We start from the raw sequence: 22,799 nt of genomic DNA on the forward strand, positions 1-22,799 counted from the left end.
AAATATATCTTGAGCCGGGCGGTGGTGGCGCACGCCTTTAATCCCAGCACTCGGGAGGCAGAGGCAGGCGGATCTCTGTGAGTTCGAGACTAGCCTGGTCTACAAGAGCTAGTTCCAGGACAGGCTCCAAAGCCACAGAGAAACCCTGTCTCGAAAAACCAAAATATATATATATATATATATATCTTGTTTTCAATTCATTTAATTCTTTTCTAGTGTGTGTGTGTGTGTGTGTGTGTGTGTGTGTGTGTAGAGGTCATACAACAGCTTTTGGGAGTTGGTTTTCTCCTTCCATTGTGGTTGATGGACTTGGGATCAAACTCAGGATCAATAGCGGTGGGCACCTTTCCCCACAGAGCCATCCCCCTGGCTCTGTTTTCACTTCTCTTGGGCATGCATACAGAAGTGGAGTTGCTGGACTATGGAAACCTATTTTTAACTTTTTGGGGAACCACCACACGGTTCTCCAAAGTGTCTGCACCATTCTCCCTCCCAACAACACCGCGTCTTTATCTCCTGGTTTTCTCTCTCCTGATTGTCGACAACCTAAAGGTATGAGGGGTTGCACCCAGTTTCCAAATGGATTTCCTAAGGATTCGTGCTAATTTCCCTGTGGTTGGAGAAATGCCTGCTTGAGCCTTTGGATCTTTGAATTGAGCGGCTCAGTTTTTCTGTTGTTGAGATTTAGGAATTTAAAAACATATTCTGAATATTAAATCTTTATCAGAGACATGAAACTTACAAACTTACTTTGTTGCTGCTGACTTTCTGTTTGTTTTTGAGACAAGCTCTCATTATGTGGCCCGAGCAGCCCCGAACTTGCTGTGTAGATCACACCCAACTGATGCTAATTTAAAGTTGAATACATTTTATTTCTATGTGTGTGTTTGTGTGTGCATGTGGTGTGTATCTGGGCGAGAGAACCTGTGGAGGCATTGGATCCTCTGGGTCTGGAGTCACAGTGCTGTGAGCCACCTGACGTGGGTGCTGGCTACCCAAGAAGAGCAGGAAGCACTCTTAGACCCTGAGACAATGTCCCAGGCCTTATGCTGACTTTAAAAAAATATTTATTTATTTGCCAAGTGGTGGCGCACGTCTTTAATCCCAGCACTCGGGAGGCAGAAGCAGGGGGATCTCTGTAAATTCGAGGCCAGCCTGGTCTATAAGAGCTAGCTCCAGGACAGCCAGAGCTACACAGAGAAGCCCTGTGTCGGAAACTAAAAAGAAAAAAAAATGTTTCTGTGTGTGTAGGGCATGCATGCCACAGTGTGAGTGTGGGTGTCCAAGCACAATTTGTAAGAGCCAGTTCTCTCCCTCACTATGTCCATGTTAGCCATGGAACTTGGGTCTCCAGGCTTTGTGGGAAGTGCCCTTATATCTTACTGGCCATGATGCTATGTTTTGATACACAGTTTTAAAAAATGAAATTAAATTTCTATAATTTGTTATTATCATGTGTATTGTGTGTATGCAGGTTTGAGCTTCCTGCCTCTATCTCCTGATACCACTGGGATTACAGGCATGTGCCACCAAACAGATTTCTAAATTAGTTTCCTTCTTCCTTCCTTCCTTTCTTCTTTTTTCTTTCTTCTTTCTTTCTTTCTTTCTTTCTTTCTTTCTTTCCTTTCTTTCTTTCTTTCCTCCTTCCTTCCTTCCTTCCTTCCTTCCTTCCTTCCTTCCTTCCTTCCTTTTTATTTTTTTTAGACAGGGTTTTCTGTATCCCAGATAACTCACTGGGTAGCTCAAACTTTGGATCTTCCTGCTTCCCCTGTATGAAGATGCTGGGGTTATAGGCATGCAGATAGCCATGCCAGGTTCAGACAGTGCTGGGGATGGGACCCAGGGCTTCCTCTATGCTAGGCGATCACGCTACCAACTGAGGTACACTCCCAGCCTCTCTAAGGTAGTCTTTTTTAATTTTTAGATTTTTATGTGTATAAATGCTTTGTGTGATTATGTGTTATGAATACCACATCCATTCCTAGTGCCATGGATGTCAGAAGAGAGTATCAAATCCCTTGAAACTGAAGTTACTTATCATTGTGAGCCACTATGTGGGTGCTGGAACTGAACCTGGGTCCCCTGCAAGAACAAGTGTTCCTAACCCCTGAGTCATTTCTTTAGTCCTTCCAAGTTCGTTTAGACTGCATTGTCTTTGTCTAGCACCATGCTGAATAAAAGTGGCAATGGCAAGCGACCTTGCTTTGGTTCTGACCTTAAAGGAAAAGTTTTCATTTTTACACTATGAGGAAAGATGTTTGTTGTAGGTTTGCCTGGTTGTAGATTGAGCTTCTGCTGAAAATAAGTAATTTCATCTGCAAAAGCCAATAACCAAACCAAACCATAGTGCATTATTCTGTATCCTCCTTTCCTCCCTCACATTTCCATTGTCTCTCTTTTCTCCTTCTATACATCTGTGCACACATCCCTTCTCCCCTGTGCACACATCCCTTCTCCCCTGTGCACACATCCCTTCTCCCTTGTGGTCATCTGTGCACACCACACCGCTGGCTTCCTCGTACAGAATGCCTTTCTTCTCTCCTGCGGCCATTTGTGACCTCTTACAAACCCTCAAAGCTCAGCCTTCACCTTTGATAAGTTTCTGCTGACTGCCCTTGTTTCTGTCTTCAGTGGGCTGAGCTGGCGTTCAGCGTGGCAGTACACCTGGCCTTGGTTGGTCTCAGGGGAGATCATTATGTTGAAACTTTGCATAGAATGCCAGGCAATGTTAAAGACGTAAACAAGTATTTGATGGTCAACCCTGCTGCATGCTCTCAGTATTTCAAAACACGATCTAGACACTTCTACAACTTGACTGAAGGAGCTGGTCCCAAGGCCTTAGAGAGGCCTCTCTCTCTCTCTCTCTCTCTCTCTCTCTCTCTCTCTCTCTCTCTCTCTCTCTCTGTGTGTGTGTGTGTGTGTGTAGTATATAAGTTACAAAAGCTTGTGTATTTGTTATGTTTGTTATGTTATCAGAACTGTTGTGCCAGACTTGGGAGGCTGAGGCAGGTGAATCTCTGAGTTCGAGGCCAGCCTGGTCTCCAGAACCAGTTCCAGGACAGCCAGGCTACACAGAGAAACCCTGCTGTGAAAAACAAAAAACAAAAAAAAAGAAAAAAAACCCTGTTTCAAAATATCAAACAAGCAAAAATAACAGCAGCAACAACAAAAATCTACAACCTATAAACCAAAGAAAACAACCCCTCTATTATTTTAGCCCCTCATTTTTCTCCTCTGCCATTCTTGCCCCTTCCTCTTAGACGGTGTCTTGCCTTCACAGCTGCCTGTTTTCAGGAAAGAACCATCTCTATCTAGATAGCTCAGTATCTAGACTTTTAAACCTCTTGCCTTGGCTTCCTGACTGCTGGGATTACAGATATGCCTCACTAGTTTCATAATAACTTTAAAATTATATTTTAAATGTGTGTGGGCTCACTTGTACTATGGCTGTATTTGAAGGTCTGAGAACAACTTTGAGAGTTGGTTGTCTTTGTTTCTACCATGTGGGATCCAGGGATTGAACTCAGGTCATCAGGCTTGATGGCAGGCTCTGTTGCCCACTGAGTCATCTCGATGGCCCAACTGTCTATTTATTCCTCACCAGGAATAATCCTGTGGGGCAGAGGGGGCATTATTTTCACCAGTTGGGTGGCCTAGTGCTTCACTTGGCTCAGCCCTGCCCCGTTCCCTGAGGCTTATCTTAAATCCTAAGTCTGGCTTGTAAACCTTCCTCTAGAGCCAGAAGTTTCCTTGCTTCCCCAGGAAAGTTGTGGGTTAATGGCAGGATGAAGATGTTATCAACTGAGGATGAGGATCCCAGTGTCAGGGGCAGGATGTCACTCCACATCTGCCAACTTCTGTCATAGACATTCAGCATTTCTATTTCCGGCTGCCAGATTGTGCCCACTGATTACATGGTATTTCAGGCCTTTGGGGGGAAGAAAAGCATTCCACAGAGCTAACCAACAGACCTGGGGCTCTGGCTTTGGTGTCAATCCTCCGCTTTCCCTTCTCATCTGTGCTCTGTTCTTTATCTGCCCTGCTCTGATGGTGCTGGCTCTCACTAAATCATCCTCTTTTCAATGGCAGGTGTTTGTGGACTCCATTACTACAGACTGAGGGAGAAGGGTCACTTGAGCCTACAAGTTTGGGGTCAGCCTGGATGGCAGAATGATACTTTATCTCAAAAATAAAGATGGGGCTTGGTGCTGGAAGGGTAGCTCAGTGGTTAAGAGCACTGGCTGCTCTTCAGAGGATCCAAGTTCTCTTCCTAGCTAGCACCCATGTAAGGTGGCTCACAACTGCCTGAGGGGATTCAAGACACTCATGTCTCCATGAGTACCCGCACACATGTGTCAGACTCGCACATAGACACATACATACACATTAATGTGGAGGATCTGGAAAAGACAAGGATGAAACCCTGATCAGCTGATTTTTTTGACCCCAGTGCTGGGCCAAGACTTTAAGAGTCTGACATCAGCTTGTATGTTTTTGTCATATTTAAGCACAATTTTGAAAAAAAAGCTTTCAGATAACAATTGACTCTGTCCTGTGGATACAACAAAGCTCAAGATACATTTACATTGAAGCTCTTTACAAAGTCCATATGGCTTCATCCCTCAGATGGGTTCTTGTTGACTTAGAAACAATGGTGAAGATAAGGGTCTTGGGAAAGACTGAGGTAAACAAATTGCCCATTGGAATCAGGATTGGCCTGGCCCTTTGATAACAAGGAATCACTGAGGCTGTGGTAAAGTACAAATGACATATCTCACAAGGACGAGTTTTTTTTTTTTTTGTTTGTTTGTTTTGTTTTTCTTTTTTGGTTTTTTGAGACAGGGTTTTCCTGTGTAGCTTTGGAGCCTGTTCTGGAACTCTCTCTGTAGACCAGCCTGGTCTCAAACTCATAGAGACCAGACCCGCCTGCCTCTCTCTGCCTCCTGAGTGCTGGGATTAAAGGCGTGTACCCCCAGCCTGTATTGCAGTCTTTTATGTTACATTAGTTAACTCTGTGAAACTGTGTTCATTTGTCTTTCTAAAACACCTAAGTGAGCTAATAAAGAGCTGAAGGGCCAATAGCTAGGCAGGAGAGGGATAGGCGGGGCTGCCATGCAGTGAGGATAAATAGGAGAGAGGGAGGAATGAGGAGAGGAGACTGCCAGGGACCAGCCATCCAGCCAGCAGTGGAGTAAGAAGTAAAGAAAGACATACAGAATAGAGAAAGGTAAAAACCCAGAGGCAAAAGGTAGACAGGATTTTTTTCCCCCGAGGTAGGGTTTCTCTATAGCTTTGGAGCCTGTCCTGGAACTAGTTCTTGTAGACTAGGCTGATCTCGAACTCACAGAGATTTGCCTGCCTCTGCCTCCCGAGTGCTGGGAATAAAGACGTGCGCCACCACTGCCCAGCTAGACAGAATAATTTAAGAAAGTTGGTTAGAAACAAGCCACATTAAGTCTGGGTATTTGTAAGAATAAGTCTCTGTGGATTTATTTGGGAGCTGGGTGGCAGGCCCCCAAAGAGTAAAAGTTAACCAACTACAGTAAAGCTCAAGGTTTTAAGGGGGAAAAGTCTGGGATAAACAAACAATTTTCTGGGTGATATGGGCGGACCCTGGCTCATCAGGTAGCAAAGGATTACCAGGTTGTAAGCTACATTTCCCCCCAGTATTCCAGCTAAGGTATCAGCTGTGTGTTTAACTTACCTGGCTTCTCCGGTGCTTATCTGTCCTCAACTAATAAAAACCTTAAAAACAAAAACATAAACACTCCCCCAAAGTTTCCCCCTCCCAGTTCAAAATTCTCTGAAGCTCTGGTCACTATGGAGACACACAGTCCTTTGAAAGCCCTTGAATGAAATTTTCAACCCTTCGCATGTCACTGCTGTCAAGGGACAGCTGCTCTTTTTTTTTTTTCTCGAAAACATCCCCCTGCACTGTCCCCTCAAATACACAAAACCCAACTCTGCCAGGTGATCGCTCCCTGCTCTTGTAATTCTCTATTACAAAAAGCAGGTTAAGCACTGATCGGAGCAGGGAAGGGAGGGGGAGGATCTGAGTGAGCCAGGACATCGTCTTCTCTTGGGGGCAGGAGAAGGAAGCATCATTTTGGAAACATCTTGTCACCACTGCTGAGTTATCTAATGTAATTTAATCACCCAACCCCAAACTGTGCGGCAAAACCCAGTCATGATCCTGCGGCTCAGAAGACCGGCCAGGGTGGAGGGCAGAGGCTGCTCCTTGCACAGCGTCGGAGGATTCGGCTGGGGTGGCTCAGAGGGTTGGAGATGACAGCTTGCCTGTAGTTGCGTCCAGAGCTTCCTCAGCTTCTCTCCTCACACGTGTAATGTCTGGGCTGGTGTGGCTGGAATACCTGGGTCCTGGACTGTATCTCCCCATCCCCATGTAGCCTTTCCATGTGACTTAGCTTCTTACAGCAACGGCAACATGGTTCTGAGTGGAACAGCCCAGAGTGAATGCTGGGACTTATGGATGTGTTGGTTGCCGTAACCAAATAACCGACAAGAGCCACTTAATGCAGGAAGGACTTATTTTGTGGTTTATTGTCCACGATGGCAGGAAGGAGAAGGTGCATCAGCTGGAGGGAGCATGGATGGGCCTACTCATTTTCTTGTCTTGGTGGGCGAGAAAGCAAAGAGAGGCCAGGAGTGGAAGAAGCAAGGAGGAAGGTAACTGATACAGTCTACAAAGTTCCCAGTTGCTAGCCAAAGGCCAGCATAGTAAATAGATCTCGCATCACAGTTACTTAGTGTGGGCATGCGCGCATGTGACTGTGGGCACCGGCAGGCCACAGCACTGTGTGGAGGTCAGAGGACAACCTACAGGGGTTGGTTCTCTTTGTCATCCAGAGGGTCCTGGATTCAAGCTCCAGTTGTCAGGCTTGGCAGCAAGTGCCTTTACCTGTTTTGACATCTTACTAGCCCCATTATTAAATAGATCTTCCTAGAGGCTGGAGAGGTGGTTTAATTGTTGTGGCTGGAGAGGTGGTTTAACTGTAAAGAGCCTGTGCTGCTCTTACAGAGGATTAGAGTCTGGTTCCCAGCACTCACGCTGGGAGGATCACAACTGCCTGTAACTCCAGCTCCAGGGAACCCACACTTCTGGCTTCCGTGGCTTTACTTGTACATACATGCATATATACATTGTACATACATACTGCCTTCCCACATAACATAAATAAAAATATTTAAAAATACATCATTCTAAGGATAAGCAGTAAAGTCTATATGTTGATTCTTTTTTGAACACTGGCTGACATGTAATGATACGAGAATAAAACAACATTAAACGATTCCATTCAAAACAGGAAGGAGAGAAGGACACAAGACATACAGTAGTCATTCATCTGTAGACATTCTGAAACCACCCGGACTCATTTCTAGTTCTCCGATTAATGTCCAGTCTTGCTGCTGGGGATTCTCAGCTCTGTTCTTTGTCTTGCCGACATTCAGATATTTTTCCTTTTCCAAGGAGATAGTCTGTGTTGGAAAATCTGTTGTTTTCTCAGCCTCCCTCACCCCCCATATATATTGGGTGCCCTGGGGCGCCTTTATACTTTGAACCATCTCTGTCATTTTCAGCCTAAATTGATAGGGCGTCTATCAATAAAACTACCTTAAAAGCACAATGAAAGGGGACTGGAGAGGTAGCTCAGTAGTTAAAGGATTTGCTGCTTTGGGAGTTAGAGAACCCAGGTTCAGTTCCTAGCACCCACATGGTGGTTCACAGCTACCTATAACTCCAGTTCCAGGGCATTCAACACCTGTTCTGACATCCACATGCATATAAAACATCTGTACACACAAAATGAGATAAACTTTAGAGCAAACACAAACCAAAAATACCATGATGAGTTCTTTTCTTCTTCTTCTTCCTCCCTCTCTCTTTCTCTCTCTCTCTCTCTCTCTCTCTCTCTCTCTCTCTCTCTCTCTCTCTCTTTGATTTTTTTGAGACAGGGTTTCTCTGTCTCAAAACTTGAACTCACCGTTTCTCCTTGAACTCACAGAGATCTGCCTGCCTCTGCCTCCCAAGTGCTGCTTAAGATTAAAGACATGCACTACCACCTTCTGGCCCATGATGAGTTTTCAAGCAATGGTGTTGAGGGCCAGTCTATGAGACAAAAAGACACACCCGAAAGAGAGGAAACTATCCCTTCTCTTTCTGGATTGGAGCTCAGCTCTGAGACAAGGCTCTCAGGATCGCTAACTAGAGGAGTACTCTCTAAGTCTTAGCACTATTGCCTGTGCCGAGAAAAGCCAGGACTATTTTTACCCGGAGGCTGTACTTTTCTTGAAATGTGCTGGATCCAGCTTCACTGACTGTTTCCTGCTTGGAGAGTCTTTTGTCTTTTGTTGGCAAAGACAGAGGATTAGAGACAGCTTCATTTCCGAACCTGGCAATTCTTGGCTTCTTCTTCTTCTTCTTCTTCTTCATGTGTATGTGGTGAGTATGAGTGCCTGCATGTCTGTGTGTGTATGTGTACATGTATGTATGTCTGTGTATGGATGTCTGTGTGTCTGTGTGTGTAGGCTAGAGGTTGATAACAGGTGTCTTTCTTGATTACTCCCCACCTTATTTACTCCTCTCGATTTTGTCCACTGGGCCATCTCTCCAGCTTGTTATTAGCGTCTCTACATAGTTTCTCAGTTCTGCTTGAAAACTTCCTTCACTTTTATTTTTGAAGATAGGGAATCACTGTTTATAGAGGGATGACGAGTACATGCCAATATGCTTGGCTGAACAATTCTTTGTGTAATTTAACTTTTATTTTATATTTTTATATTTATTTATTTATTTTTGGTTTTTTGAGACAGGGTTTCTCTGTGTAGCTTTGGAGCCTGTCCTGGAAACTCGCTCTGTAGACCAGGCTGTCCTCAAACTCACAAAGATCCACCTGCCTTTGTCTCCCAAGTGCTGGGATTTAAAGGTATGTGCCACCACCACCCGGCTAAAGGCGATTTTTAAAAGTTTAAGAAATAGGAAGGATAAGTTAATTCAAAAATATTTAAGGGGAAAAATATTTAAGGGGTTTTGAGTACAAACAAGTACCCTGCATAAATGGACAAAGCCAAACATAGAATATCTCCCTATGAGTGCTGGGATTAAAGGAGTGGACCACCCTCCATCTGGCCTTTTTTTCTCTGTTTGGTAGATGATCTCAGGTAGCCCAGAATGATTTTGCGCTCGCTATGTTGTTGAGGATGGCTTTAAACTTCTGATTCTCCTTCCTTCTCTACATCCTGAGTTGCTGGTGTTACAGGATGGACCATATACCTGCCTTAAGATTTTTTGTAGCTGGACAGAGAAACCCTGTCTCAAAAAACAAGCAAACAAACACATAAAAAAACCAAAAACACCAAACCCAAGCCCCACTATTTATTTGTATGCATGTGTGTGCACATGTATGTATGTGTGTGGGCATGCATATGCCATGCTGAGTATGCGGATCAACAGAGGACGGTTTCTGGAGTTGATCCTTTCCTTCCAGCATGTGGGTCCCAGGATTCAGACTCTGGTTGTTCATCTTGGTGGCTAATGCTTTTACCCACCGAGCTGCCTGACCAGCCTCTCTTTCTAATTTTTGTAGCTTCAGGTCAAACAGTGTTGCCAAGCTTTCTGTCATTATGTAACAGGTGTCACCTTTAATAGAGCTGTATTAGTTTGCTAGAGGTGTTGTAACAAAATAGCCCAGACAGAGCACCTTAAACTACAGAACTGGATGCCTTAAACAGAGATATTCATTGTGGGGTGGTGGTGGATTGAGCTGGGGCTGGGTGGTTGGGGGAGTTAGAGAGGTGGGGACTGTCTAAGACCAAGTTGTTGGCAGGCTTGGTTCTAAGGACTATGAGGAAGAATATATTCCATGTCTCTCAGCTGCTGGCTGTTTGCTCATAATCCTTAGTGTCCCTTAGCTTGTAGATCTACATTATTGTAATCTCTGCTTTTCTATTGCATGGAGTTCTTCTCTGTACATGTTTAGGGTCAAGTTTCTCCTTTTTCTGAGAACACCAACCATACTGGACCAGAATGGGTTCTAAAAGACCGGTCTCCAAATATGATGCTCGTCCAAAGTACTGGGGTTAGACTTCAACATACGAACTTTGGGGAGGACACTAATACCAACTTCACCCTTTCTTTTCCTTACCCCCCCCCACGATGTTTTGAGACAGGGTCTCTCTCTATATAGCTCAGACAGGCCTTGAACTCACTATGTAGCTCAAGTTACCCCTGAATTTGGTGATTTTCTTGCCTCAGTCTCCTGACTGCTAGAATTCACAATGTGTTCCATATGGGGCCTGGCCGGATGGCTCAGTGGTTAAGAGTGTGGTGGCAGACGATCTGAGTTTGGTTTCCAATACCACATTGGGCAGCTTACAGCTTCAGAAGATATGATACCCTCTTTGGCCTCCTCAGACCTGCACACATAAAGCAGACTCACATGTAAATATAAAGAAAAAATTATTTTTTTCAGGAGGAGGCCAGGTGCGGTGCTGTATGCTTTTAATCTTACCACGTTAGAGGCAGAGGTAGGCAAAAGGGCTACGAGTTAGAGGCCAGTCAGGTCCTCGTGTGCATAGGTTCCCTCCTAGCTAAAGCTACAGAGTGAAATGCTGTCTCAAAAGAGGGGGAGGCGGAGGGGGAGGAAATTTAGGGAACTAAATTCCCCTATATTGAACCTTCAGAATTAGGATTTCTTTTTCTTCTCTTCCTCCTTCTTCTTCCTCCTCCTCCTCCCTTTTCTCCCCCCGCCAGTCACCTCCCCTCCCTGAGTACAGGTGCACACTGCCACGCCTGGTTTAGGATTTCTTTTTAGCCACTACTTAGGGCAAGCTGAGTCGGCAGTAGATAAATTAGAGGTTGTACCTTGTGTTATTTACTGACTGATGATTTGGGCTGGAATTGGAGAAGATAAACAATAGAAATCAGATTATGGGAGGTCAAGAAAAGTCCTGACCGTGGGAATGAAATGGGCTGGCACTGCTAAGGCTGACAAAGTGAGGAAGAGGTGACATCATGGTCCCTTTGTTTTTGTCCCTACCTTCAGCCCTGTGAAATTCCCTTTGACTTTAAACTCATTGATTCAGCTTATTCTTTTTTCTGCTCTTTCCAGATCTGCTCGTCTCCTGGCCCCCTTTAAAATAAGACATATGTGGACATTAGGAAGTTTATTAACTTGTTTATAGGCAGAGTTTCATTTAGTCCTGGTTGGCTCCCAGCTCCAGATGTAGCAAGAATGATCTTGAACTTCTGAATTCCAAGTGTTGGGGTTATAGGCATGAACCACCATGCTTGGCTTGTCACCATGAGGTGTTAGGGATCAAAGCCAAGATTCCGTGAGTGCTGCAAGTTCTCAACACCTCAGGAACACCCACATATGCCTAAAGGAACTTTAAAGAGGAAAAATAAACTACACTTTTAACCTGAGAAACCCTGCTTTTGACTTTTGATAGTTATCCTTTCCAGAGCGTCTTAACTGGGTTCAGAATTAACAGAAGTGGACTGTGAGTGTGATGATTCCAGTCATCTAGTCACAGTCACTACCCCAGGCAGTGGAAGAGCCTTCTGGAACATCTGCTATGCCATGCTCATTTTATTCGTGGAGAATTGAAAACCAGGCAGAGTTCAAATGACCAGTGGTAAGAGATGTAAGTTGTGCAATTACAGTCGTGGGGACACTTCTCTAGGTCTGAATAGATTTTTATTTTAGTGGGTTCACCATTCTCATTAGTAAAATAGGTGGAGTGATTTGCTGGGGTTGACCGAGATTTCCATCCATGCAAGCACAGCCCACCAGCGACAGCAGCATCACCTTGACAAAGCCCCTCCTAAGATGTGAACTGATGATCTCCAGCTGCCGGGGTTAGAAAGAAAAGTTTGGGTGTATCAACTTCGTTTTACACATTTGTTTAGTATTATGCGAGTGGGCATACGGTGGAAGTCAGGAAATAACTTGCGGTACTTAGTTCTCATGCCACCAGGTGGGTTCATGAGATGGAACTCAAAGTCATCAGGTTTGGCAGGAAAAGCCTTTACTCACCGAGCTATCTTATCAGCCCATCATGAACTTTCTAACTCTCTTTGTAACTTGTTGCCTTCCCAGAGGCCACTACAGAGGCACCAATGCACGAAGCAATTTTCCCCAGAGGCTCCTTTTTTGTTTCTATCCCCTTCCTCATTCTTCCTGGTCCAGGCTCGTTCTGGGCATTCCCCACCCCCCCGCACCCCCGCCGTCTTGTCTGACCTCTCAGGACTCTATCTCGGGACTGAACCAAAGCTCCTGTAGTAACTATGGGACTCCCACAGAGGCCGCAGAGACTGATCACTCCAGTCTCGCGCGTTCCCAGGGATGGGGAAAATTTCTTTGCAGGCATAGGCGAGCTCTGAAAATGGCCTGAGTTGGTGTGGAAAAACCCACCAGAGGGACTTCGCGTGGTGTTTACAAACCCACACTGGACAGAGGCCGGCGTCTGGGAGGACTGCTGGCGGGACGGAGGGGCGGGACCGACAGGGGGCGGAGACAGAGGGGGCGGGGCCTGCCGCGGTCAGGTGACCGCACGGCGGGCAGCGTCGTCTGTGGAGCTCCTGCTGGTGGCAGAGGCGCCGAGGGGCCGACTGGGCGGGTCAGGTCCGTCGGGGCAGCGCGGCCGCAGCCATGGGGGGCCTGAAGGACGAGCTGCTCAAAGCCATCTGGCACGCCTTCACCGCGCTCGACCTGGACCGCAGCGGCAAGGTCTCCAAGTCGCAGCTCAAGGTGGGGTCCCGGTTGCCTGCGCTTCCCGGGGGGAACGGGACCCGCGGCGGGGTCCGCAGGGAGGGGTGGCTGGGAAGCTGCGGGGCGGCCGTCCACGCGCCTCCTTCTGGCCTCGGGGCGGTGCGCGGGGGCGGACGCGCTCCTCCGGCTCCCGCGACGGCTGCAGTGTGCTCAAAGGGGCGCCGCCGGACCTGCAGGGCGTCCCCCTCTGAGGGGTGGCGGGGAGCCCGGGAGCCTCCGCCTCGCCTCGGGGACGCGGAGCAGAGCCTGCCAGCCCGGCGGCCGTAGAGCTTGGGGCTAGTGAGAGCGCGTGCGGAGCAGCTCGGATCTTGCTGGCTCTCTACAAAGGCCATTGCTTTTACAGAGTCCTCGTCAGGGCTGCCCAAGGACCCCAGAGGTACGCATAAAGGGACACTTGTAAGTTGAGTAAACCCCAAAGTGGCCCTCAGCCAGGAGAAATTGGCAGCCTCTTGAAGAGTCTGAGATATAGAAACAGACAAGAAGAGCCATTCACAGGCATTTTTCAAATATACACATTTTGGATCTGAATGACTGTTGTTTTTTAAGCTTCTTCTGGGAAGAAGTTTCCGAAGATTGGGTTTGCTTTGTATTTTTTGTGCAGTAAATGAGGAAGTTCTTTTCAGTAGTGGCTTTTATGCCAGTAGGATTTGGCGTTCTCACTTGTTTTCCTTTTGATCTTATTCATTAAATCATAGTCTGGAAGGGCCGGTGGAAATTAGCCACATACTTTTACTTTACAAATTAATAGATGGGGGCTCGGAGAGATGGATGACTCAGTGGTTAAGAGCCACTGCTTTTCCAGAGGACCGGGATTCCGTTCCCAGCACCCACGTGGGGTGGCTCACAACTGCCCGTAACTTCAGCTCCAGGGGCCTCTGATGCCTCTTGCCTCTGTGGGCAGCAGTACACACGTTTTCACACGCATACACATAATTTAAAGATAATATTTTAAAAAGTCAATACGCGTTTCTGGTGTACAGTTCAGTGAGTTTTAGCACATGTAGGAAGTCACTGTCACTAACCAGGATTTCCTCAGTTCCGTCCCACAAAGTTTTGTCATACTACCTTATCTCCAACAGGTGGTAACCATTGATCTGCTAGTTTTTCTTTGTCTACAGTCTGATATGAATGGGATCTTCTGAAACTGGCTTCCTTTACTCAGATAAATGCCTTAGGAATTAGCCTATCTTGTGTATATTGTTACCTTTAGGTTATTACATCGTATATTAGGTGTGCCATAGCTACCCACTCTCCCTTGAAGATTTATGTTATCTCTAGTTTACTTGTGATTCTGAATAGAGCTGTATGACTTTGTTTTTACTTGCTATTATAACTTTTGTGTAGTGTGCAGCTGGGTCTTCTTTAAACCATTCTGATACCTGTCTTTTTTGGGGGTGGGGGGAGACAGGGTTTCTCTGTGGAGCCTTGACTGTCCTATGACATCTGTCTCAATCAGAATATTTAGACCATTTACATTTAATGTAATGATTGATATGTTAGATTTAGTGCTGCCATTTTATGATTTGGCTTTCTCTCTCTCTCTCTCTCTCTCTCTCTCTCTCTCTCTTTCTCTTTTGTTTTATGTACTCAGAATTACTATTTTGTCACTTCAAGGGGAATGTAGAAAGCTTATGCCATGTAAAATCCATTACCCTTTCTGCTTTGTGTGTAACTCATATTTATTGCTCTGTATACATTGGAAAACATCAATATTACTATTTTTAAACTTTCAGTTATAACTTTTAAAGAACCTAAGAAAATAGTTCATCTTTTTTCCATATAGTCCCAGGTTACCCCTCAGTTTGTCAGTATGGTAGTTGAAGATTCTGAGGTGCGATTTGTCCTAAGTTACAGTGTAAACAGTAGCTAGGTTAGATCCAGAATTTTCACTTTTTTTCCCACCAGCCTCTGCCTCCTAGTGCTGGGATTAAAGATGTGCACTAACGTGCCCAGCAAGATTTTCACATTGTAAAGCCAGTGCTCCTTAATCCCCCCCTTTTCCCAACTGAAGATATAGATGAAATGAAATTCTGTTACTTTCTTTGTACTCCATTAAAAATTTGAGGAAAAGAACCTAGGGGATTTTTTTTTTTAAATTCAATGAAAGTTCTGCTTGCCCTAGAGAACTTCCATTTGTTTAATGTCCTTGTGTGTGTATGTGTGTGGGTGCTTACCTCTGCGGATCTGGAGATCACAGGACAGCTTCCAGGAGTCAGTTCTGTCCTTCCATCGGGTGGATTCCCAGGGCTAGGCTCAAGTCATCAGGCTTGGCAACAAGCACCTTTTATCCACTGAGGCTTTGCTGTCCCCTTATGGGGTTATTGACAGCCACCTAGGCAGGAAGTGTAAAATCTCAGTTCATAGTTTCAGTCCCATGTTACTAGCACATCTGTGAAGCTGTATTTGGGCTCTCCTGTGTCTGCATAAGAGACTTTGGATTAATTCAGTGTGCACATCTTGCCAGTGTTTTGGAACTGAAATATTTAAATTTAAACTTTTTCTTGGTGTTTGAGTCTCTTTCATTGGTGAACAGTAGTGTTTTGGAGTTAATGTATTGATTTACTTATGTAAATTTTTTTTTTGTCTTCTTTAGTGTTTGTAAAGTACCATGCTAATTTAATGAAAGGTTAGTAGTTTTAGGGCTTTTGGATTTTTTTTTTTAAAATTGGGGATCGAACCCCCCTTGCTAGGCTAACACTCTACCCTGAGTTTTCCCTCTAGCCCCATTTTTACTTAAAAACGGTATGTGTATCTGTGTATGCATGTGTTCTTGTATGTGTGGGTGCACATGGGTACATGGTGCTTGTAGAGGGCAGAGGGTAACCTCTGGTGCCACCCTCAGGAATGCCATGCACCTCCTGCAGAAGGTGTCGCATTGGCCTGAGCTCACCAGTCAGACTAGGCTGGTTGGCTCCTCCTGTCTCCACCTCCTCAGTGCCGGGATTACAAGTGCCCACCTCCGTGCTGCATATTTTCACAGAGGTGCTATGGATGGCATCCAGGTCCCCACACAGCCTCTGCTTACATACTTATTTTTCCATTGTGTAGTGCTGGAGATTGAACCCACGGCCTGCTGCTCTGTATCACTGAGCTATACTGCCATCTCTATTCTTATATCTATTTATTTATTTATTTTAATTTAACTTTTTTTTTTTTTGGTAATCATTCTATGTAGTCCTGAATGGGCTGGAACTTGCCGTGCAGACCAGGCAGACTTCAGACTTAGAGCAGTCTTCCCGCTTTTCCCTCTCAGGTGCTGAGATGGCGTGGAAACCATGCCTGGTTTGTCTTATTTGTTTATTAATTAATTTATTTTAGGTTTATTTATAGTGTATATCTGTGTGTGCACGTGCACACGAGTGTGCATGTGTGTGTGTGTGTGTGTGTGTGTGGAGATGAGCGGACAGTGCAGAAGAGTGGTTCTCTCCTTCCACCATGTGGGCTCTGGAGATAACTCGGGTCAGACCTGGTGGCCACGCACCTTTACCCACTGAGCCATTTTGCTGGTCTACTTTTGTTTTTTTTCTTTTTTTATAATTAAAAATTTCGTGTTAAAAGATTTATTTTTATTACTTTTAAATTATGTGTCTATGTCCTTGTGTGGTATGAGTGCATGGACCTAAGGAGGCAGAGACATCAAGTCCCTGGGGCTGGAGTTCCCGGTAGTTGTGAGTGGGTGCTAGGATCTGGACTCTGGTCCTCCACAAGATCAATACATGGTCATAACTGAGCCATCTGGCTAGCCCTACTTTTTAGTTTTTGAGACAGGTTTATTTTTATGTTTTATGTGTATGGGTGTTTTGCCTGCATGTATAGTTGTGTACCACATGTATGTAGTGCCCTCAGTGACCAGAAGAGGGCATAGGACCCCCCCTGGGACTTGAATTATAAAGGATGGTGAGCCATTATGTGGATACTGGGAATCAAACCTGGGTCCTCTGGAAGAACAGCCAGTGCTTTTAGCTGCTGCGCTGTCTCTCCAGCCCCACTTTTTTTTTTTTAAAAAAAAAATTATTTATTTATTTTATTTATTATGTATACAATATTCTGTCTGCGTGTATGCCTGCAGGCCAGAAGAGGGCACCAGACCTCATTACAGATGGTTGTGAGCCACCATGTGGTTGCTAGGAATTGAACTCAGGACCTTTGGAAGAGCAGGCAATGCTCTTAACCTCTGAGCCATCTCTCCAGCCCGCAAGCCCCACTTTTATAACTTAAAAAAAAGTTTGCTTATTATTATTATTTTGTGTGTGTGTGTGTGTGTGTGTGTGTGTGTGTGTGAAATCAGAAGCACGAGTGCAGTGGTGTGTCTTTGGTGTTCAGAGAACCATTGTGAGTCTTATATCTCCCTCTGCAGTGGGTTCTGGGGATTGAACTCATGTCTTCAGGCTTACATTTCCGAGCCCTCTTGCTGGCTTACCTTCGTCACTTTTGGCACAGATGGATGCACTCATGAATATAGAATGGCTGCTTCTTGTGTTGGGCATTGTGCAGCATGCAGGTGATATGGTTGCGAGACAGGGAGAAGAAGAAATAGATAGGAGTCTTTGCTTTCAGAGAGTTTAAATATTGGCATGCAAATTAAGAGGGTGTGAAACCATTAGAAAATGACTATTAGAGCTAGCTGTGGTGGCACATGCCTTCATTCCCAGCACTCTGGAGGCAGAGATAGGAGGGTCTCTGAACTTTAGGCTAGCCTGGTCTACAAAGGAGTTTCAGGACAGCCAGGGCTGTTACATAGAGAAACCCCATCTCGAAAAACAAAACAAAACAATGGAAAAAAGAAAAAAGAGGGGGCTGAGATGGCTCAGCAGTTAGGAGCATTGATGGCTCTTCCAGAGTTCAATTCCCAGCAGCCACATGGTGGCTCACAACCATCTCTAGTGGGATTTGATGTCCTCTCCTGGGATAAAGGTGTTCATGCAAATAGAACACTCATATACAGAAAGTAAATAAATAATAAATCTTTAAAAAATGTCTATTTACTCAATTCTCTCTACCCCCTGACCACATAAACTATATTGCTTAGATAATTGCCTTATCCTTAAAAGACAAGAAGTCTTTCTAAGAATGGTGGCTCACGCTTGTAATCCCACACTTAAGAATCTGAGGAAGGAGGATCACTGCAGGTTCGAGATAGTCTTGGCTGTACAGTGAGCTCCATGATAGCCAGAGGTATATAACAAGACTGTTTAAAGCAGAAGGGCTGTGGAGATTGCTCAGCTGGTAAAGATGCTTGCTCCCAAGCCTGCCTACCTGCGTTTTCTCGCTGGGACCCCACGGTGGAAGGAGAGGAGTGGCTCCTGCCCGTTGTCCACTGACCTTCACATGCTTGCAGTGGATTGGCGTATGTGATATGCAGTGTAGCGTAAAGATGGGGAACACAGACAGTAGGAATATCATTGGATGGAAGCTGCTCAGTGTGAAACATAAATCCAAAGAAAAATTTAATAATATAATGACATTATTTTGGTGTTGCAAATACAGACTTTCATTAAACTTGTCAGTAAAATAAAAATATATGGGGGCTGGAGAGATGTCTGAATGGTTAAAGAACCCTTTTGGCTCTTGTAGAGAAGCCGGGTTCAGTTCCTAACATTTACAAACATGGTGGCTCAACCATTTTCAGTTCCAGCTCCGGGGATCCAGTGTTCTCTTCTGACCTCTGTGGGCTTCTGCATGCACACAGTGCACATGTATGCATCCAAACACACACATCAACACATAAAAACAAGTAAATAAATATTACAGCATAGAACATGTGATTAGGAACCTTGTGTGTTAATAGCAGCCGCTCAGCTTTTCACAGGGATGCTTCCTTGTTAAAACAAGTGTGTGTGAGGTCACTGCGGGCCAGTGGTCTTCCCGCAAGTTTCCAGAAGTCCCCTCCTCCCCACAGGGAAGGGAACTACTTCTGCCCACTTTAGAAACCATCAGCTCCATTAGCCCAGTTCATAATTATATTGTTAAAAGGCAGTTCATTTTATTCTAATATTTAGTTGGTGTTGCTCTGTTTCACAAGTTAGAATATAGAGAGATATTTAAGGGGTTAAGTTCAGTTTCTTTTCTTTTCTTTTTTTTTTTTTTTTTTTGGTTTTTTGAGACAGGGTTTCTCTGCAGCTTTAGAGCCTGTCCTGGAGCTAGCTCTTGTAGACCAGGCTGGTCTCGAACTCACAGAGATCCGCCTGCCTCTGCCTCCTGAGTGCTGGGATTAAAGGCGTGCGCCACCACCACCCGGCCAGTTTCTTTTTTTAAAACTTTAATCATGGTGCTGGAGAGTGCTCGTTGCTGTAATTCCCCTGCAACCCTCCAGCCCCACCTCCCCATCAGGGTCTTACTATAGATAGCCCTGGCTGTCCTGGGACTCACTCTGTAGACCAGGCTGGCCTCGACCTCACAGAGATTTGCCTGCCTCTGCCTTCCCCGTGCCTTATTTTTAAATGTGAGACAATTTCCATACTTTAGGAGATCTTAGTAATCTGTCCTTTGAAATAGACATTGCTTTTAGGTCAGGGTATAAGTTCTCAGAAGTCTTAATTGAAATAGGTTTGGGTGTTGGAGGCGGCTTGCTGGTTACCCGGCCACCCGGGCTCCCCAAATAATCACACAGAAACTATATTATTTAAATCACTGCTTGGCCAGTGATTTAAATCTCTTTTTTTTTTTTTTTTTTGGTTTTTCGAGACAGGGTGATTTAAATCTCTTAAGCATATTTCTAACTTGCTCTTACATCCTAAACTAACCCATCTCCATTAATCTGTGCATCACCACAAGGTCGTGGGTTCCAGCGGAGGTGTCTGTCCCCAGAGGCAGCTACTGGCTTCTCATTGACTCCGCCTACTCTCTCCTCTCTCTGCTTGGAACTCCTGCCTTGCCCTATTCTGCTAAGCCACTGGCTGAAACAGATTTATACATGAACCAATAAAAGCAAAACATAGACAGAAGGACTTCCCACACCAGGGCGTATTGTTTGAAATAGAGGGAATACTTATTCTTCTATTACATTTTATTTGTATATTTCTTTAGGTGAATGTGTGAGCAGGTCACAGTGTATACATAGAGGTCAGGGGACAACTTGGGAGAGTTGGCTCTCCCCTTCTAGATGTGAGTCCCAGGAATCAAGCTCAGCTTGTCAGGCAGGCCTCGTGGCAAATGCCTTTCCCCACTGAACCATCTCGCTGGCCTCTGATTAGTCGTTATTCTGTGGTTATTTAAAAACTGTCATCACATTATTTAGCGTTTCATTGGTCGTTCCTTGCTAAGAATTATATGTAATGCCAGCACACAATAATAAAGGTTATCACTTAACTACTTAAGAGGAGGTGTCATAGTTCATATGTACAAATGGTCTAAAATTCTTAAGACAAAAAAATGGCATTTACGAAACGAAAAGTCTCTCTTGGCTCACACTAGTTCTCTGCCCTTCTCCTTCCAGAGTTCACAATGTACCTTAAATTAATACTGTTACTGTTATGTAGTGATTATATAATTACATATGTAGTGTTATAGAGTGTTTTTCCCTTAAATATAGCAAACTCAAGTGATATTTTTGCATCCTCTATTATAAAGTTTAGTTTGCAATTATGGCTTCAGTGTGAATTACATGTTAGTGCTGGGAATGTCTTAAAATAAGGGTACTGGCTCCACTTCCTGTCTGTTGTTTTTAGAAACAACCCCAGTGAGGATCTAAATAAAATCACTGTCAGAGGGGAGTGTGGGTAGTTTGCATCTTATTTTCTCATTCATATTCTCCCCCAGTAGGGTCTCTTCTGTAGCCCAGGTTGGCCTCAAACTCACAAATACATCTGTGTTAGCCTCCCAAGAGGTGGGATTACAGGACAACCATTAGGCTTGAAAGATCTTGAATCAGTTGGTTTTTATTCTTTAACTTGGTGTTGGTTGGCATAGCTTTTGAATAATATCTCGTATTTTTTCCTATGCAGGCATCTAGTTTCAAAAGTTTTAACCTGGATTGTTAAAGTAATTGACCATGCAAGAGTAGTAAGCTGAAAACACAGGGAAGCAAACTGCAGGGAAGGCCTTGCTCTGTGTGTAGCTCAGACACAAAGCCCAGGTTAATTCTCATGTTCTTGGCACGAGTAGCATTGCGTTCCTAATCCTGCCGACTGCATTTCCTGCTAACCACTGTGCTAGAAGCTCTTTATGTTGGGAAACCAAAACGCAAGGTTAGGGGATTCAAATCCTAAGCGAGCCTACTTGGAGGTGTTGGAAGGCAGCCCGGTGGGGGTCTGTGTCTGTTGTGTCTGTCGTCCTGCGCTTAGCTGAGACCGGAGGACTGAGAGTGAGAAGGCGGGTTTGGAAACCTAGCGAGACCCTACCTCAAAGAAGACAGCGTGTATAAATAGTTTTGACATTGCCCAAACAGAAGAGTAAAGCTAGCTTTCTAAATAAAAAGAACACCAGATATGTCCAGATCTTAAAGTGGCTAAGAGTGAGGTGTGGCTTATTTCTGGTGCCTGTTTTTTGCTACAAAATGTTCAGTGTGATGACCTGGGAATTTTGTGATTAAAAAAAATACATGTGGGGGGGCTCAAGAAGGGGGACCTGATACTGCTTTTGACCTCTGTGGATCCCAGGCACACACATGGTGTACACACACACACACACACACACACACAGACACAGACACATACACACAGACACAGACACATGCACACACGCACGTGTGTGACCTTAAAACTCAGAGCCTACAACCTTCCTGAGCCCCACTTCCTTTGGGTCTCGCTACCACAGGCACACAGTAACGAAGCTACAGGTACCTGCTTTCTAAGCCTGCCAGCAGGTATTTCTCATCCTGACCAGCTGAGGGGTGTCCAGAACCTTCCTCCTGTCGGTGAACAGGAGATCAGAGCTTCTGGGTTCTCTTTCGCTCTCCTATCTCACAACAGAAACCGAAGTGTAACCTGTGTCTCAGTGCCCGTTATTTCTTCTCATCCCACTCTTTCTTTTTGTTTGAGACAAAATCTCACACACTAGTCCACTGTGGCCTAGAACTTTCTGTATAGTCCACCCTGGCCTAAAACTCAGGATGATCCTCTTCCTCAGCATCCTAGGGCTGGCAGGTTATGGTACTGAGCTGAAATGGGGTTCTCACTGTTTTGCTCAGGCTGGCCTAGAACCCATGGTTCACAGGATCTTCCCCTCTGTCCCCTGGGTAGCTGGGGCTAGACTATTCTGTCACTATGCACAGTCCTTATTTCACTCAAGACTGCCTGACTCTGCCGTTCTCAGCAGTTGAGAGGAAAAACATTTACGAGGAAAAATGCATATATTAACTTTGTGTGGGAAGAAGAATGGTGGCTTAGGAGGAGACTTCAAAAATTGAGAGTATGTGACTTCATGGCAGAGTTCTTGTCTATGGAAGGCTTTTACTTCCAGACCTCCATGTCAAGAACAAAAGTAGTAGTTCTGAGTGTAGAGACAGCACTGGGAAGTGTTGCCTGTTCACTGAGCTGTGGGGAGAGGGGCACAGTCTGCCCTCAAGGAGCAGAGCCCAGCAGTTCTTTCCAGTCTTGGGATGATGCACGTGAGTCCAGGTGGCTGTTGCCCTGGAGTTGAGAGAGCTGTGGGCAGCTGACCCGGTCTCAGTGGCAGAGTGACAGGTGTTTGATACAGACTTTGATAGGTTGGACTGGATTAAAATCTTGAGGTCCTTTACTTAGGTGACTTTTCTGTTAATCTTTTTTATTTAATTACTTTGCGGGTGGAGGGGTATGTGCATGTTTTAGCATGTGTGTGGAGATTGGAGGGTAACCTTCAGGAGGTCCTTCTCTCTTTCCACCATGTGGGTTCTGGGGATGGAGCTCGGGTTGTGAAGCTTGGCATCAAGTGCCTTACTTAGCTAGGAGCCATTGCTCCAGCCCTCTACTGCTGTATTTTATCTCTTAAATGGGAGGATTAAGACGTAGGGTACTTCTCCCTCTCTCCTGCCCCTTATCCTTGGATTTTTACTTTCTGTGGCTTCTGTTACTCGTGATCAGTTATAGC

The 22,799-nt window shown here is 45.1% G+C and overlaps 1 protein-coding gene across 1 annotated transcript in view; it reads left to right on the forward strand.

The window, feature by feature from the left end:
- The first annotated feature begins 12,636 nt into the window (after positions 1-12,636).
- Swap70 (switching B cell complex subunit SWAP70) overlaps positions 12,637-22,799 on the forward strand; it is a 62,184-nt gene continuing 52,021 nt past the window's right edge. Inside the window, exon 1 of the mRNA XM_042054155.1 lies at positions 12,637-12,770. The gene's annotated coding sequence lies outside the window, so the exon portion shown is untranslated. The remainder of the gene's footprint in view (positions 12,771-22,799) is intronic.

Source organism: Arvicola amphibius, chromosome 1 (genome assembly GCF_903992535.2).
Source record: "Arvicola amphibius chromosome 1, mArvAmp1.2, whole genome shotgun sequence".
NCBI classification, from domain to species: domain Eukaryota; kingdom Metazoa; phylum Chordata; class Mammalia; order Rodentia; family Cricetidae; genus Arvicola; species Arvicola amphibius.